General features: G+C 32.7%; 1 non-coding gene across 1 annotated transcript; it reads right to left on the reverse strand.

The window, feature by feature from the left end:
* Positions 1–9,432: 9,432 nt before the first annotated feature.
* Positions 9,433–9,516, reverse strand: TRNAL-CAA. The gene has a single exon. It is a non-coding gene; the product is annotated as a tRNA-Leu (tRNA).
* Between the last annotated feature and the right edge of the window lie 6,522 nt (positions 9,517–16,038).

Here is a 16,038-nt window from a genome sequence, read left to right on the forward strand (position 1 = left end):
ATCATGTAAAATTACGACGACTATAGCTCCGGAGAATGGTCAAGCAATAGGATGTATTTTTAGTTTTCTCAAATATCTAAAAATTCGAATCTCAATTTTATTAAATTAGCAGATGAATTTTTCTTGATGGATAATTGATCTAAGAAATCTGAGCTGACAGATCACCCATTACAAGTGCTACCTAATTTATCTTGGTGGTCGGTGAGAAGCTTCTATGGGATCATACCGATCACTTCCAAGATTAATCGGCGTAAGTTGGATATTTAATGTTAACTAAAAACAATATGATGAATATAAATATCATTTTTTCTTTAATTTAAATCATCTTCGATAAATTACCGAACCACATAGATAAAGTTCTAAAATACTCAAATCATGTACCCAAGTTTTAAAATTAATAAATCATATATCCCATATCCATTTTGCCCCCTCCACATTTATCTCAATCGATTGATACAGTGAAGCAATCGATTCGGAATACTCTTCAGCACCACTATAGAGTCTCGAATCGATTGCTACACTATAGCAATTGATTAAAAATCCCATTCACAATTTATTTCGAATGGTCCAAGCCACATTACTCATTTCAAGAGAAAAAAAATTGATTTGAAATTTCACTACCATCCTTAAAATGGTTAGATTATATATATTTATTTATTTATAACTTTTAGAATAATTTAGTCTTTTTATCTTTTTTATTTAGGGTTTAGGTTTCTTAACTTAGCTATATTATTATACTATTTATTTCTAATATGCTTTTTGCATTTAATAATATGACTAATTTTTTCCTCTTCTTAATTTCTACATAGTATTAGAGCAAGATTCTCCTTCTTTGACCTAATTTTTCTATCGCCCCTGTTGTTGTTGCTGCCTCCTACTGTCATTGTCGTTGCCTCCTACTGTTGCTGTCGACTTTGACACTGACATCCTTTTTTGCCAATTTCAACGCCAACTTCAGCTTCAATGTCCTTTCTACCGATTTCGACACCGACGTCTTGTGTTGTCGATTTTGACATCGACACCCTATGCTGCCGATTTCTGCATCAACATGCTTTTATACCTTGGGTTCTTCGTGTGACCATGGGTCGTCCTGACACCAATTTTTGCAGATCGTACAAATGTGTATCGATGCAGTTTAGTTATTTTGAGCATTATTCATTTTGTCACCCTGCTTGGTCCTACAAATGCTTTATGGAAATCTTATCCATATATGTTGGAGCAGTTTCAACAGTTCCTTATTTCACAATCATCTACCATATCAACTTCCTCTCATATAGGTTTCTCATCATCTGGTATTTCATGTATATTTTCATCCTTGTGGATTTTGGATTCTGATGTCTTCAATCATATGTTATCTAATTTATTATCTTTTATTTTTTTTCTCCCAGTTTATTTATATCTATTGTGACTGCTGATGGTACTCTTATACCATTAATAGGTGTTAGTTCAATTGTTACATCTTATTTATCTCTTACCAATATTTATTATATTCCGAGTTACTTTAAATCTTGTTTATGTTATCCAATTATGTATGTCTAGATACCTAGTTTTTTTTTCTTCATCCAATTATTATGTTCAGAATCTGCGATCTCAGAGATTGATTAGGACAAGCCTTAGGCAAGGAGGACTCTATATTTTAGATCAACTCAAAGTACTAGAAGTTGTAACTTAGAGTGTGGATTTATCATCTTTTCGTTTGAGTCGTTCATCTTTTGATTTTTTATTTGTGGTACTTTTGTTTAAGTCATGTTTCAACGTCTCATTTGTAGTTTTTAACTTCTACAAGAGTATTAGGACCTTTAAAAAGTTATGATATTTCTAATTATAGTGGTTATAAACTGGCCAAATTTTCTCCCTTACCACTTTCTAAAAGTCTTTCTTTCTTTCCTACTTCATTTGATCTTATTCATTCTAATATATGGAGACCTCTCCTATTCCTATAAAAGGGGGATCAAGGTATTTTATTTTATTTATTGATGATTGCACTCGTTATTGTTAGGTTTATCTTATGAAATACATGTCTGATTATCTTATCATTTTAAACAACTTTAGAGCTCTTGTGAAAACTCTGTTGGAGGATCGATGGCCGCTTGAAGGGGGGTTGGATAGCTAGGCCACCCCAAATCGATTTCTTCTCTACAAAAGGGTTAGTGCACAGCGGAATATACTAAAACTAATACTATGAAAAACAAACAAAAATGCAAACGCTAACAAGCTCGATGTAACGTGGTTCGGAGATGATGTTCCTACTCCACGGCGTGTCCTTGAGGTGGACGATCCCTTGATCCTTCGGTGGATCAGTCCCCGGCAATCTCCGGCTAGAGCTTCTCCTTCTCGGTGGAGCAAACCTCTCACAAGGTGCACTCTTCCTCTTTACAAGATGGAGTTAGAATTAGGAGGAAGAGAATTGACTTGGGAGCTTTGGGCACAGAATAGGAGTTAAACTATAAGCATCAGTAACCTCCTCAATGCCCCAAAGCTCCCCTTAAATAAGAGGAGAGAGTTGATCACAAATCAACTCAAACCCCGACACCAGTCGACTGGTCCAAGCACCAGTCGACTGGTCCAAGCCCCAGTCGACTGGTGTGCCGTTGGACTCAGCCAACGGCTCTTTGCAGAACCCCAAATTCTGCCAATGGCTATGTACCAGTCGACTGGTCTCATGACCAGTCGACTGATGCTCGTAGCCGACAAGCACAGAACCATTCTGTGTATTCTGTGAATTGGGATCAGTCGACTGGTCCCATTACCGGTCGACTGATCCCAGTACATTCACTCCTCTCATCCTTTCCGGAGTCGCCTTTGAAGTCCTCTTCCTCGGCCTTCGTCCCTCAGATGCACCTGAGCCCGCGGCTCCTCTCCGTGCCATCCTTCACGCTGCCTTGAAGTCCACTTCCCTCAGCTCCACTCCATTGCTCCTCGTCCGGCGGTCCCTCGGATGTCTTCCACACCATCCTTCACCGACTCAAGGATCCGAGCCCTTGGATGAGTTTCTCATACTTGGCCGCACCAAGTTCTCATGTGTTCCACCAAGTCCTGCAAGACTCAAACATATATCAAATATATATGAAAGCCTAACTTAAACTCTTTGACACACACATCAAAACCTAGGTCGATTGCACCAACAAACTCAACATTCTAGTATCATAAAATATTTTTATTATGATTTAGGGGGTGAATACACTTCGAATCATTTTTCAAATTTAGTTACTTCTGATGGTACTATTTATCAAACCTTGTATACATATACTCTTGAACAGAATGGTATGGCTGAATAGAAACATAGACATCTTATTGAAATAGCTCATTCATTTTTATTATCTGCTAGTGTTCCTAATATTTTTTGGGGGAAAGCAATCCTTACTACTGCTCATGTGATTAATAGAATTATAACCTCACACAATTCAGGCTTGTCGCATTTTGAAAAATTGTATAGGCATGCTTTTGTCTATTCCTTTTTGCGTGTTTTTGGTTGTACTTGCTTTATCCTCCATCCACATGTCGAGCATAATAAGTTAACCCCTCAGTTTGCTCTTTATGTCTTTTTGGGTTATGGTGTTAGTCAAAAAGGATATCATTATTTTGATCTCATTAGTCAAAAATTATATGTCTCTCATTATGTTGTATTTCTTAAGCATATTTCATTCCATTTTATTCTGGCTAGTTTGTATAATATGACAAAGTCAAATCTGTTTTGCATTGATCTTTTTAATACTGACACTGAAGAAGCTTCACCCACAGCTCCTATTGGTAACTCAATTGAATATGATATTTTGGTTTCCCGGATATCTACTCCGCATGCTTCTCCTTCTCCCACTACTCAATCATATCCTGAGGTTGTGGATGATCCTTTTCTCCACTGTCATCAATCCACTCATGTTCGTAAGTCTACTAAACTACCAGATTTTTCTTACTTTTGTTATTCTCATTCTTTTACTTCATTTGTTGTATATATTCATTATCTTTCTGAGCATGTATCCTATATAGAGAAGTTGTTTATAACCCACTTTGGTAAAATGCTATGGCTGAGGAACTAATTACTCTGCATCAAACTCATACATGAGATTTGGTACCGTTGCCACTAGAAAAATATACTATTAGTTCTCGTTGGGTATATAAGATCAAAACTAAATCTGATGAATCTATCGAATGATACAAAATTTATTTTGTTGTTAACGGTTATTCTCAGGAGTATGATATGGATTATGAGAAAATATTTGCTTCTATTGCAAAAATTACCACTATTCGTACTCTGATTGTTGTTGCTTTTGTTTGTCGATGGAGAATATCTCAAATGGATGTCAACTAGGGGTGGCAATTTTTGACCCGACACGAAAACACGACCCGAACCGAACACGAAAAAATCAGGTTAGGGTTGGGTAGTTTCGGGTTCGGGTCGAAATCGGGTCGACCCAATTGACCTAATTAATAAACAGGTCGGGTTCGGGGTCAACCTGAAATGACCCAATTACAACCCGCGAACCCGTTTATAAATAATTATAAATTTAAACTAAAATTACAAATTTTAAAAAGTTAAAAAGTAAAACCCTAAACATAAAGATATGCTATTGATTACAATGTTGCTATGCCTTATCATTTATGATATGAATTTTCAATTTGTGTAGATAAATGTTATTTTTAATTTTTAATTTAATATAAAAAATTTCTTTAATGAATTTAGGTTATGTTTGGGTCAAACGAGTCGGGTTCGGGTCAAGTGCAAATAAACAGATCAGGTTCAGGTTGAATAGTTTGACCCGAATTAATAATCAGATCGAGTTCAGGTTGTTATTTGCTAACCCGCCAACCTGCCAACCCGAACTCGTCAACCCGAACCCGAACCGAATTGCCACCCCTAATATCAAGAATGCATTTCTAAATGGTGATCTTCATGAAGAAGTTTATATGACACCTCCCCTGGTATTTCACACCAACTTAGTGAAGTTTGCAAACTTTGTAAAATATTTTATGGTCTTAAACAAGCACCTCGTACTTGGTTTGAAAAGTTCTCAAACAAGAAGTTTATATGACACCTCTCCCTAGTATTTCACACCAACTTAGTGAAGTTTGCAAACTTCGTAAAATATTTTATGGTCTCAAACAAGCACCTCGTACTTGGTTTGAGAAGTTCTCTACAATGATTACTTCGCTTGATTTTCATCCTAGAAATCATGATTCATTATTTGTTAGATGTACTAGTGCAAGTCGTATTCTTTTATTATAATATGTTGATGACATGATTATTACTAGTGATGATTCTTATATAATTGCTTCCTTGAAGTCTAAGTTGGCTCATTATTTTGTTATGAAAGACTTGAATATATTACACTACTTTCTAAGCATTAAGGTCGCATTTTTCCCAAAAGGTTATCTTTTATCTAGTCAAAGTATATATCTGATCTGTTTAAGCATTCACGTCTTACTGATAATAGAGTCGTTGATACTCCTATTGAGACTAATGTTCGATATTCTTTATTGGATGACTCACCTTTGTCGGATCCTAGTTTGTACCAAACTTTTGTTGGAAGCTTGGTTTATCTCACTGTGACTTATCCAAATATTGCGTATGTTGTTCATGTGGTTAGTCAATTTATTGATTCACCAACTATAGTTCATTGGGTTGTTGTTTTTCATATTCTCAGGTATCTTCGAGACACTCAATTTCAAAGTCTTTTATTTCCTTCTACTTCATCTCTGGAATTGTGTGCATACTCTCATGCTGATTGGGTTGATGATCCTACGGATCATAAATCTACCACTGACTTCTGCATTTTTCTTAGTGATTCCCTTATTTCTTGGAAGAGTAAGAAATAAGATGTTATTTATAGATTTTCCAAAGAAACTGAGTACCATGTCATGGCCTCAACTATTTGTGAGATAGTTTGATTACGTTAGTTGCTTACAAATATAGGTATCTCTCTTCATTAACCTACTCCATTATATTGTGATAATCAGAGTGCTATTTAAATTACGCACGATTTAATTTTTCATGAGCGGACAAAATATATTAAAATTGATTGTCACATTACTCGTCATCATCTTTACATTGTCTTTCGTTCCTTCAAATCTATAGACTGTTGATATGTTTACCAAGGCACATTACGTTCCATATTTTCATTTTTTGTTTGATAAACTCTCAATGTTTCTAGTTGTAGTATTATGAGTTTGAGGGAATGTTAGATTATATATATTTATTTTTTTTATAATTTTTAGGACATTTTAATTTTTTTTTATTTTTTCTTTTATATTTAGGATTTAGAGTTTATATAAGATTTTATTCTATATATTTCCAATATGTACTAACTTTTGCCGCTTTTAAATTTCTACACCAATAACAATCTTAAACTTAAACCTCACATGCACGTCCATAAGGATTTTAGCTTTTTTTTTTTTTTTTTTTTTTTTTAATGTTACAAACCTCTTTAAAATTGTACATTAGAAATGCCCTACTAACACGATCTTTTCTCCAAGGTGATCATCAAAATATTAATTTTATTTGAAATTTAAATTTGATCTTTTTTATTATTTCTTTAAGTGATTTACAATTATATTAGAAACTGAAGGAAATTTATCATTTTTTTGAAAAACTTGACTGCCTTGTTAATGTGAACTAAGATTTGTTAATTTGTATTTGTCGGTGTTTGACTTTGTAATAGTAGAGATCTTCTGATTCGTAAATTACGGATCAAGAAATGATCCATTGATATGGACCCTTGATTTGGATGACCCTGTTTATTTAAAGATGTGGTCCATCCAAATCAAGGGTCCTCATATAATGAACCATCTCCTGATCCGTAATTTACGAATCAGAAGATCTACTCTCACTTTATAAGACATCATTTCCAGTCGATGTTTTTCGTCTTCTTTTAATTTTTTTTTTATTTTGTACCGCACGTGCTTGCATCAACAGGCAACGACCAAACAAGAGTGCGGATCATCTGATCCACAAAATGTGGAGAGAATGTGTCACTCTTTATCATTGATGGAGAATAATAATCCTTACTTATTTTATATGTAGAACTATTATTCTTCACTAATGGTAGAAAATAACTCTATCTTCTGATTTACATGATTCACATTTTACAGATAAGAAGATTTGAACTGACCAAACATATTATCGGACAGTCTAGTGCAATTATTGATACAGAAATATCAAAAATAAGAAAATAATGCTACTGTAAAAAAAACCTCAAAAACATCTTTTAAAATTATTTAACTTTAAACCCCTAAAACATTAAAAAAACATATAGAACCTAATTACTAAGATACAAAGGAAAAAAAAATCATAATAGTAAAAAAAATTACCCATAATTCTAAAATACCAAACTCAAAATTTAAAAACATTAACAAGATAAAAATTATCAAAACACCTAAAATTTAATAATTATTTAAAAAATCCTAATATTAATAAAAAAAAATCCAACGAATGCATTATGTATATAATTTTATCTTATTTTACAAGAAATTATTTTTTAGACTTAAACTCTTCGTATGTAATTAATTAATCAAGATAATTGAAATAATTAATCCATTTGATATTTTTAGAAAGAATGTTACTACATGATGTACGATGTAAGGATATGGTATTTGGTGGATACTAATAGTACTATTATTTGATTCTCGATTGAAGCATGAACATATGAAGTAAGATTATTCATGTGGAATGATTGAGCGACCCCCACCTAGCAGAACGAGTAACGGATCCAGACAAAAAAGAAAGAGGATGTTCAAAGAAGGGAGTTGGAGCTTGTCTTCCTTCTCGATATCTCTCGGACTACAATATACAGATAGTATTTTTTGGGAGTAAGGAGATGTTCAAATACACCTCTGCTCCTCCTAGATCTACCACTGAGATAAAATATATCGATGGGTCCTTGATTGTGATTTATTTTAATAACCGATAATAAATCTTTTCAGGGTCAGATCGGTTACTTTTGGTATCAGTGGTTCGAAGAATTGAAATTGGATTATGAATAAAAATAGAAAGAATGTTACTTTAATTAATTTAATTTTAGTCCAATGAACAATGACATTTTAATCGAAGTTTCATGTTCGGAATGTTTCAGACTTTGACTACTTTACTTTGAGCGGCTCTAATTAGAGTTCTAGATGGCCAAACTTAGACCGACTTTTGACTTTTTAAAAGAGTCAAAGAACCGCACGTGCGCAGCCTTTTGGAAAGGGGGAAAAAACTTCCAAAGTAGCGCTTCAAATTTTTAAAACTACCACTCGGATCCCCCCTTCTTACCCCATTAAAATATATTTTTTAAGTAAATTTTTATAATAATTTATAGATCTTAATTTTTTTTATTAATATTATTATTATTTTACAAATTAGATAGTTAGAAGAATAAAATATGACTTGGTAATAATTTAAATTGATTCCATAAGTAGCATAATGCAAATGATTAACTTGTTGACGTAAAAAGATGTTCCACATTTGAAAAGAGTAAATTATGGGAATATTTACTCTAACAGATCTATAGATACCAACTAATGAGATGAGAAAATAATTAACTTAGGCTCCAGGAATATTTATATAGGAGTATAAATAAATCAAGCTGTTCATGAGCTTGTTAGATCTATAGATACCAACTAATGAGATGAGAAAATAATTAACTTAGGCTCTAGCCAGGGATATTTATATAGGGATGTAAATAAATCAAACTGCTCATGAGCTTGATAGATCTATAGATACCAACTAATGAGACGAGAAAATAATTAACTTAGGCTTTAGCCAAGGATGTTTTTATAGGAATGTAAATTAGTCAAGTTGTTCATGAGCTATTTGAACCTTGATTTGATAAAAGTTCGTTTGAGCTTATTTAATGAGACTCGTTAAGATAAATAAATCGAGCTCAAGTTTTATAATATTTTACTCATTAGTTCATGAACATGTTCATTAAGCTTATGAATCAATTTTTAAATAAAAAATAATAATTTTGATATTAAATTTATAGATTTTATATAATCTATTTATGAAAGATATAGATAAATATATTAATTTTTTTATTATAATAAAATTGTAAATTTTAAAAAATATATTATATTTTTTTAAATATATAATTTAATTTTTAATGAATATTGAAATTTATAATTTATATTTATTAAATTAGTTTAGACTCGATAAAAATTCGAATAAACTCGTGAATCATGAATATATTTGTTAAATAAAATTCAAATTTAGCTCGATTATAAATAAATTAAATTTAAATATTCAAAAGTCCGACTCGATTACAGCTCTATGTTTATAAATGACTTAATTATTACAATGACGTAGGGCAATAAGTAATTAAACGAGTTGGCAAAATAAAATATATAAATCTGCATTTATACATTTTTATAAAAATAAAATATTTCCAGTGGAATTTGCTGTATTTTCCTTCTTTTTTACTTCAAATTTAAATTATTTTTTAAAAAAATAAAACAAAATGTCAGAAGTGGGATTTGAACCCACGCCCTCGTTAGAGGACCAGAACTTGAGTCTGGCGCCTTAGACCACTCGGCCATCCTGACATCTTGGCATCATTTCTTCCTAAATATAATATAATTATGAAAACAATTTATAACTAACATTTATTTTATCCCTATGATAAAAAAATTCTTTTAAAATTTTATCATACCTTACCTTTTATTTCGTACCTAGCATCTAGTTCTTTGTCCCATAAAAATTGTTCATCGACTCACATTATAAATTTGAAAAGTGAGAAGTGCGTATGGATTCTTACGAATGACTTAACATCATAAATAATTCAAACACCACATACATATTGATCCTGTCTGGAAGCTGAGAAGATGAACCTGCCGGAATGTCGTGTCTGGAGGGTTGACCGCATCCTCATGACCCGGTGGTGAGCTGTCCTCGACGTTGACCAGATCGTCAGAAGTCCTCCTCCGGTCAACTGTACCTGTATCCAGCGACCGGGTTCCCCCGGTCTCTGGTACCTCGGTGCTCGAGGCGAATCCCACAAACATATAAGTAATCGCATAATAGTATGGCAATAAAATGAACAGATACCAAGTACGAGAACTTACCCTGGCCCAAGGGGGCGCTCTCGGAAGGATGGATGAGCTGGTCGTGTCACTAATCGAGCCATAGCGGCCCGGAACAATACAGCGGCTCACAGGCCGGCACACGGCACGCAAGCCGGATAATACGAATGACTCACAAGCATAATAATGGTACGAAGAATGAAATACAACAGCACGATGGCCGGATCCACATCGGGCTGCCGGAGGTGACGGCGCTGGACGCCGGAGGCGCTGTCCGCCGGAGGCACTGTGGCGCTGCTGGAAGAAATGTCGCTGTCCGCTGGGGGCCTCGGCAGTGGCATCCGTAGCCGCCGGAGGCGGCGTGAGGCAGCGGTGATGGCCGGCGGGGGCGACAGCACCCGCCGGAGGTAGTAGCGCCTGCTGGAGGCAGCGACAGTGGCTGCGGGAGAAGGTGGCAGCGGCCGGGAAAGGAGGCGGCGACGACCGCAGGAGGAGGCGAAGGCCGCAGGAGGCGGCGCCGGCCGTTGGAGGTGGCGCCGGCCGCTGGAGGCGGCGATAGCCGCGAGAGGCGGCGTCGTGCCCATCCGGTGGCGGCACCACGAGGAGGAGAAGAGGAGGTGCTTGCGGCCGGAGGGAGAGGAGAAGGAAGGCGACGCCCGGAGCGGCTGCGTGCGTGAAGCGGCGGCGCAGCTCGTGAGGAAGCTACCAGCGGCGGGCTATGCACGCTGTGATAGAGACGGCGAAGACAGTGGCGATCGGCGATGGAGTCGATGAGCAGCAGGAGAGGAGGAGGAAGAAGGGGGACTATGAACAGCCACCGATGCTCGAGGATGGCGGCGAAGGGCGCCCAAGCTTCTCCTTGGCTAGCGGCGGAGAAAGCCAGCGCCCGAAAAAAACTTCTCTCCCTGTTGAACCGTGCCTGCTTTTTCAATACAAACCCTTAACCTCCCAAAAGACCAAATTGCCCTTTCTTTTCCTCCTTATTCCCTCTCTGCCCCCAACACTATCCGCATCACATATGATATGTTAGACGAGAATTTTGAATCCTAGTTGGATGGAAAGTCCATCCCACCTGTTACTATCGCATCGTGTTCAGAGACTTTTGCATTGTCTTTAACTACAACTATGTATTTAACCCCTTCAACCGACTAATTCTGGAGATGATCAATTTGATCTTACGAAAATTTTTCACCATCTATTAAGATAAATTTAGAAGTTAAAATTATTAGAAAAAAATATCCTATAATATATCATAAGTAAAAATTGAACTATAAATATTTTAGAGATCATAAAAGTACTTTACGGTTGCACGGTACACGGTAGCTGGGCTAATATACATTGATTTTGAATTAATTGTTATTTTTTTGTTGGCAGCGGTATTTTATACTTATTTAAATCACTCTATGTGCGTTAAATTTTAGAAAAATGATATGTATAGAAAGAATCATAGGAAAATATTTAAGGATAAATACATAATATGATTTGGGTTCATAAAAAAATAAAATGATGGATCATGAATTTATCTATTCCTAAATATCTTTGTTAAAATTTTTTCATATGCATATGATTGCTCTAAATTTTAAATGAGATGAATACATAAATATACGTTGATTGAAAAGCGAAGTCAGAAGAAAAAGAAATTAACAATGGAAATAACGTTAAGAAAAGTAATAGAAGAAAGGATAAGATTAATTTTCTTAATATTTTATTGATAACCAAATAATTTATTTATAAACTAATATATAATTCATACTCATTAACTTTACTAATTCCCTAACATTACCTAGGGCTATACATCAGCTAAATGTACTCATACTTTAGGATATGTAAATTTATTTAGTAAGATAATCAAGTAAGTTAAGCTCAAGTTAAAATGAATCAAATCGTTAAATAATTATTTAAGTTTAACTTAATTTTTTTAAGTTAAAATAAACCAAATGGTTAAATAATTATTTAAGTTTAACTTAGTTTCTTTAACTGAGCTTGGAAGCTTGACTTGGCTTGAGTTCTGTTCAAATTTAGCTTAAGTTTTGTTCGTTTAGATGCTATCAAGTTTTTAATTCAAGTTTTTTTTATTATTTAATTTTTTTTACATTTTGAGCTTCTTTGGTCGTTTATTAAACTTGATAATAAAAATTTATTTATTTATTTTAAAATTTTCTTTATTTATTTAATATATTGATAAGAATTTTATTAATAAACATCATTTATGAATTTTTAATTTTATTCATTAACATGTCTGTGAATATTATTCATAAACAAATTCATGAACATATTCGTAAACATTATTTATAATTTTAACGAACTAAATGTTGGACCAGGTAAGTTGGCTAGAGAGGGTCAGGTTGCCTGAAACATAAAAATAAAACACCTTCTCAATCTTTCGACTCGGATTAGTATTGCGATTGTAAAAAAATAACAACTTAAAGAAAAACAGTAAAAGACACCAGAGTTTACTTGGTTACAACCTAGATAGTTATTAATCCAAGACAAATGAACGCTCACTAATAATCTCCTTTACCGAATGTGGAGAATCCTTTTACACTCGTTAATAGCTCAAAAAAGACTAGGAAACTGAATATCAAAGTTGTTGTTGATTTCCTAGGTCCATGGGTCTTTTTATAGTCCCCGGAAAATCTCATCCAAAGCTTTAAGGTGCCTCCCAAGGGTTTGGAGGGTACCTCCAGCGAGGCATCAAGGGATAAAGCTTTATCTCTTGGAAAGGTCGTCTCAAGATTCCCCGAGGCCCTAGGCAATAATAATAATAATAATAATAATAATAATAATAATAATAATAAAAGTCCTTTAATATATTTTTAAATTTTTTTCGCAAGTTTTTTCATTTGAATTTGGGAATAAGAATGACCGGTTTAAAAAAATTAATTTTTTTAAAATAAAATATTATTTTTATATAAAATTTAGACTTCTCGCTAATATTTAGATAATTGTTTTTAATATTGTTAAATTATTCAATCTTTTTGAGACATTGTTGAATGTAAATAAAACTTTATTAATTTTAATTTTAAAAAAAAAATTTGATGAAGCATTTTACTTTACGTTGTCTGATAAAAAAAATCTCTGATTCATATTATTATCGAGGAAGAAAAAGAAGCAGTGAGAAAAAAATATTATTAGCGAAGGAAAAGAAGAGCGTTCTCTGGGAGTATCACTGGCGAGAAAGCATAAACTTACAGAATTATTGATGAGAAAAGAAAAAAGATACTAACGAGAGCATAAACGTACAAAATTAATGACCAGAAAAGAAATAGGCATAAAGCACTGGTTAAATAATTATTTAAGTTTAGGATATGTAAATTTATTTAGTAAGATAATCAAGTTAGTCAAGCTCAATTATTTAAGTTTAACTTAGTTTTTTTAAGTTAAAATAAACCAAATGGTTAAATAATTATTTAAGTTTAACTTAGTTTTTTTAAGTTAAAATAAACCAAATGGTTAAATAATTATTTAAGTTTAACTTATTTTCTTTAAGTGAGCTTGGAAGCTTGACTTGGCTTGAGTTCTGTTCAAGTTTAGCTTAAGTTTTGTTTGTTTAGATGCTATCAAGTTTTTAATAAAAGTTTTTTTTATTATTTAAATTTTTTTACATTTTGAGCTTCTTTGGTCGTTTGTTAAGCTTGATAATAATTTTTTTTTTAAATTTCTTTATTTATTTAATATATTGATAAGAATTTTATTAATAAACATCATTTATGAATTTTTAATTTTATTCATGAACATGTCTGTGAATATTATTCATAAACAAATTCATGAACATATTTGTGAACATTATTTATAATATTAACAAACTTATTATTTGACCAGGTAAGTCGGCTGGAGAGGATCGGGTTGCCTGAAACACAAAAGTAAAACACCTTCTCGATCTTTCGACTCGGATTAGTATTGCGATTATAAAAAAACAACAACTTAAAGAAAAACAGTAAAAGGCACCAGAGTTTACTTGGTTACAACCTAAATAGTTGTTAATCCAAAGCAAATGAATGCTCACTAATAATCTCCTTTACTGAAGGCGGAGAATCCTTTTACACTCGTTAATAACTCAGAAAAGACTAGGAAACTGAATACCAAAGTTGTTGTTGATTTCCTAAGTCCAGGGGACTTTTTATAGTCCTCGGAAAATCTCATCCGATGCTTGAAGGCGCCTCCCAAGGGTTTGGAGGGCGCCTCCAGCGAGGCATCAAGGGATAAAGCTTTATCCCTTAGCAAGGTCGTCTCAAGATTCCCCGAGGGCATAGGTAATAATAATAATAATAATAATAATAATAATAATAATAATAATAATAATAATCCCTTTAATATATTTTTAAATTTTTTGTGCAACTTTTTTTCATTTGATTTTGGGAATAAGAATGACCGGTTTAAAAAAAATTAATTTTTTTTAAAAAAATAAAATATTATTTTTATATAAAATTTAGACTTCTCGCTAATATTTAGATAATCTTTTTTAATATTGTTAAATTATTCAATCTTTTTGAGACATTGTTGAACGTAAATAAAATTTTATTAATTTTAATTTTAAATTTTTTTTTATGAAGCATTTTACTTTACGTTGTCTGGATAAAAAAAATCTCTGATTCATATTATTATCGAGAAAGAAAAAGAAAGAGTAATAAAAAAATATTATCGGTGAGGGAAGAGAAGAGCGTTCTCTAAGAGTATCACCAGCGAAAAAGCATAAACTTACAGAATTATTGATGAGAAAAGAAAAAAGATACTAATGAGAGCATAAACACACAAAATTAATGACTAGAAAAAAAATAGGCATGAAACACTGGTTAAATAATTATTTAAGTTTAGGATATGTAAATTTATTTAGTAAGATAATCAAGTTAGTCAAACTCAAGTTAAAATGAACCAAATCGTTAAATAATTATTTAAGTTTAACTTAGTTTCTTTAACTGAGCTTGGAAGCTTGACTTGGCTTGAGTTCAATTCAAGTTTAGCTTAAGTTTTATTCGTTTAGATGCTATCAAGTTTTTAATTCAAGTTTTTTTTATTATTTAAATTTTTTTACATTTTGAGCTTCTTTGGTCGTTTATTAAGCTTGATAATAAATTTTATTTATTTATTTTAAAATTTCTTTATTTATTTAATATATTGATAAAGATTTTATTAATGAACATCATTTATGAATTTAAATTTTATTCATGAACTTGTTTGTGAATATTATTCATAAACAAATTCATGAACATATTCGTGAACATTATTTATAATATTAACCAACTAAATGTTGGACCAGGTAAGTTGGCTGAAGAGGGTCGGGTTGCCTGAAATACAAAAATAAAACACCTTCTCGATCTTTGGACTCGGATTAGTATTGCTATTATAAAAAAACAACAACTTAAAGAAAAACAGTAAAAGACACCAGAGTTTACTTGGTTACAACCTAGATAGTTGTTAATCCAAAGCAAATGAACTCTCACTAATAATCTCCTTAACTGAAGGTGGAGAATCCTTTTACACTCGTTAATAGCTCAGAAAATACTAGGAAACCGAATACCAAAGTTGTTGTTAATTTCCTAGGTCCAGGGGTCTTTTTATAGTCCACGAAAAATCTCATCCGAAGCTTGAAGGCGCCTCCCAAGGGTTTGGAGGGCGCCTCCAGCGAGGCATCAAGGGATAAAGCTTTATCCCTTGGCAAGGTCGTCTCAAGATTCCCCGAGACCCTAGGCAATAATAATAATAATAATAATAATAATAATAATAATAATAATAATAATAATAAAAGTCCTTTAATATATTTTTAAATTTTTTGTGCAACTTTTTCCCATTTGAATTTGGGAATAAGAATGATCGGTTTAAAAAAAAATAATTTTTTTAAAAAATAAAATATTATTTTTATATAAAATTTAGACTTCTCGCTAATATTTAGATAATTTTTTTTAATATTGATAAATTATTCAATCTTTTTGAGACATTGTTGAACGTAAATAAAACTTTATTAATTTTAATTTTAAAATTTTTTTTCTGATGAAACATTTTACTTTTATGTTGTCTGGATAAAAAAAATATCTGATTCATATTATT

Source organism: Zingiber officinale, chromosome 11A (assembly GCF_018446385.1).
Source record: "Zingiber officinale cultivar Zhangliang chromosome 11A, Zo_v1.1, whole genome shotgun sequence".
Classification (NCBI taxonomy): Eukaryota; Viridiplantae; Streptophyta; class Magnoliopsida; order Zingiberales; family Zingiberaceae; genus Zingiber; species Zingiber officinale.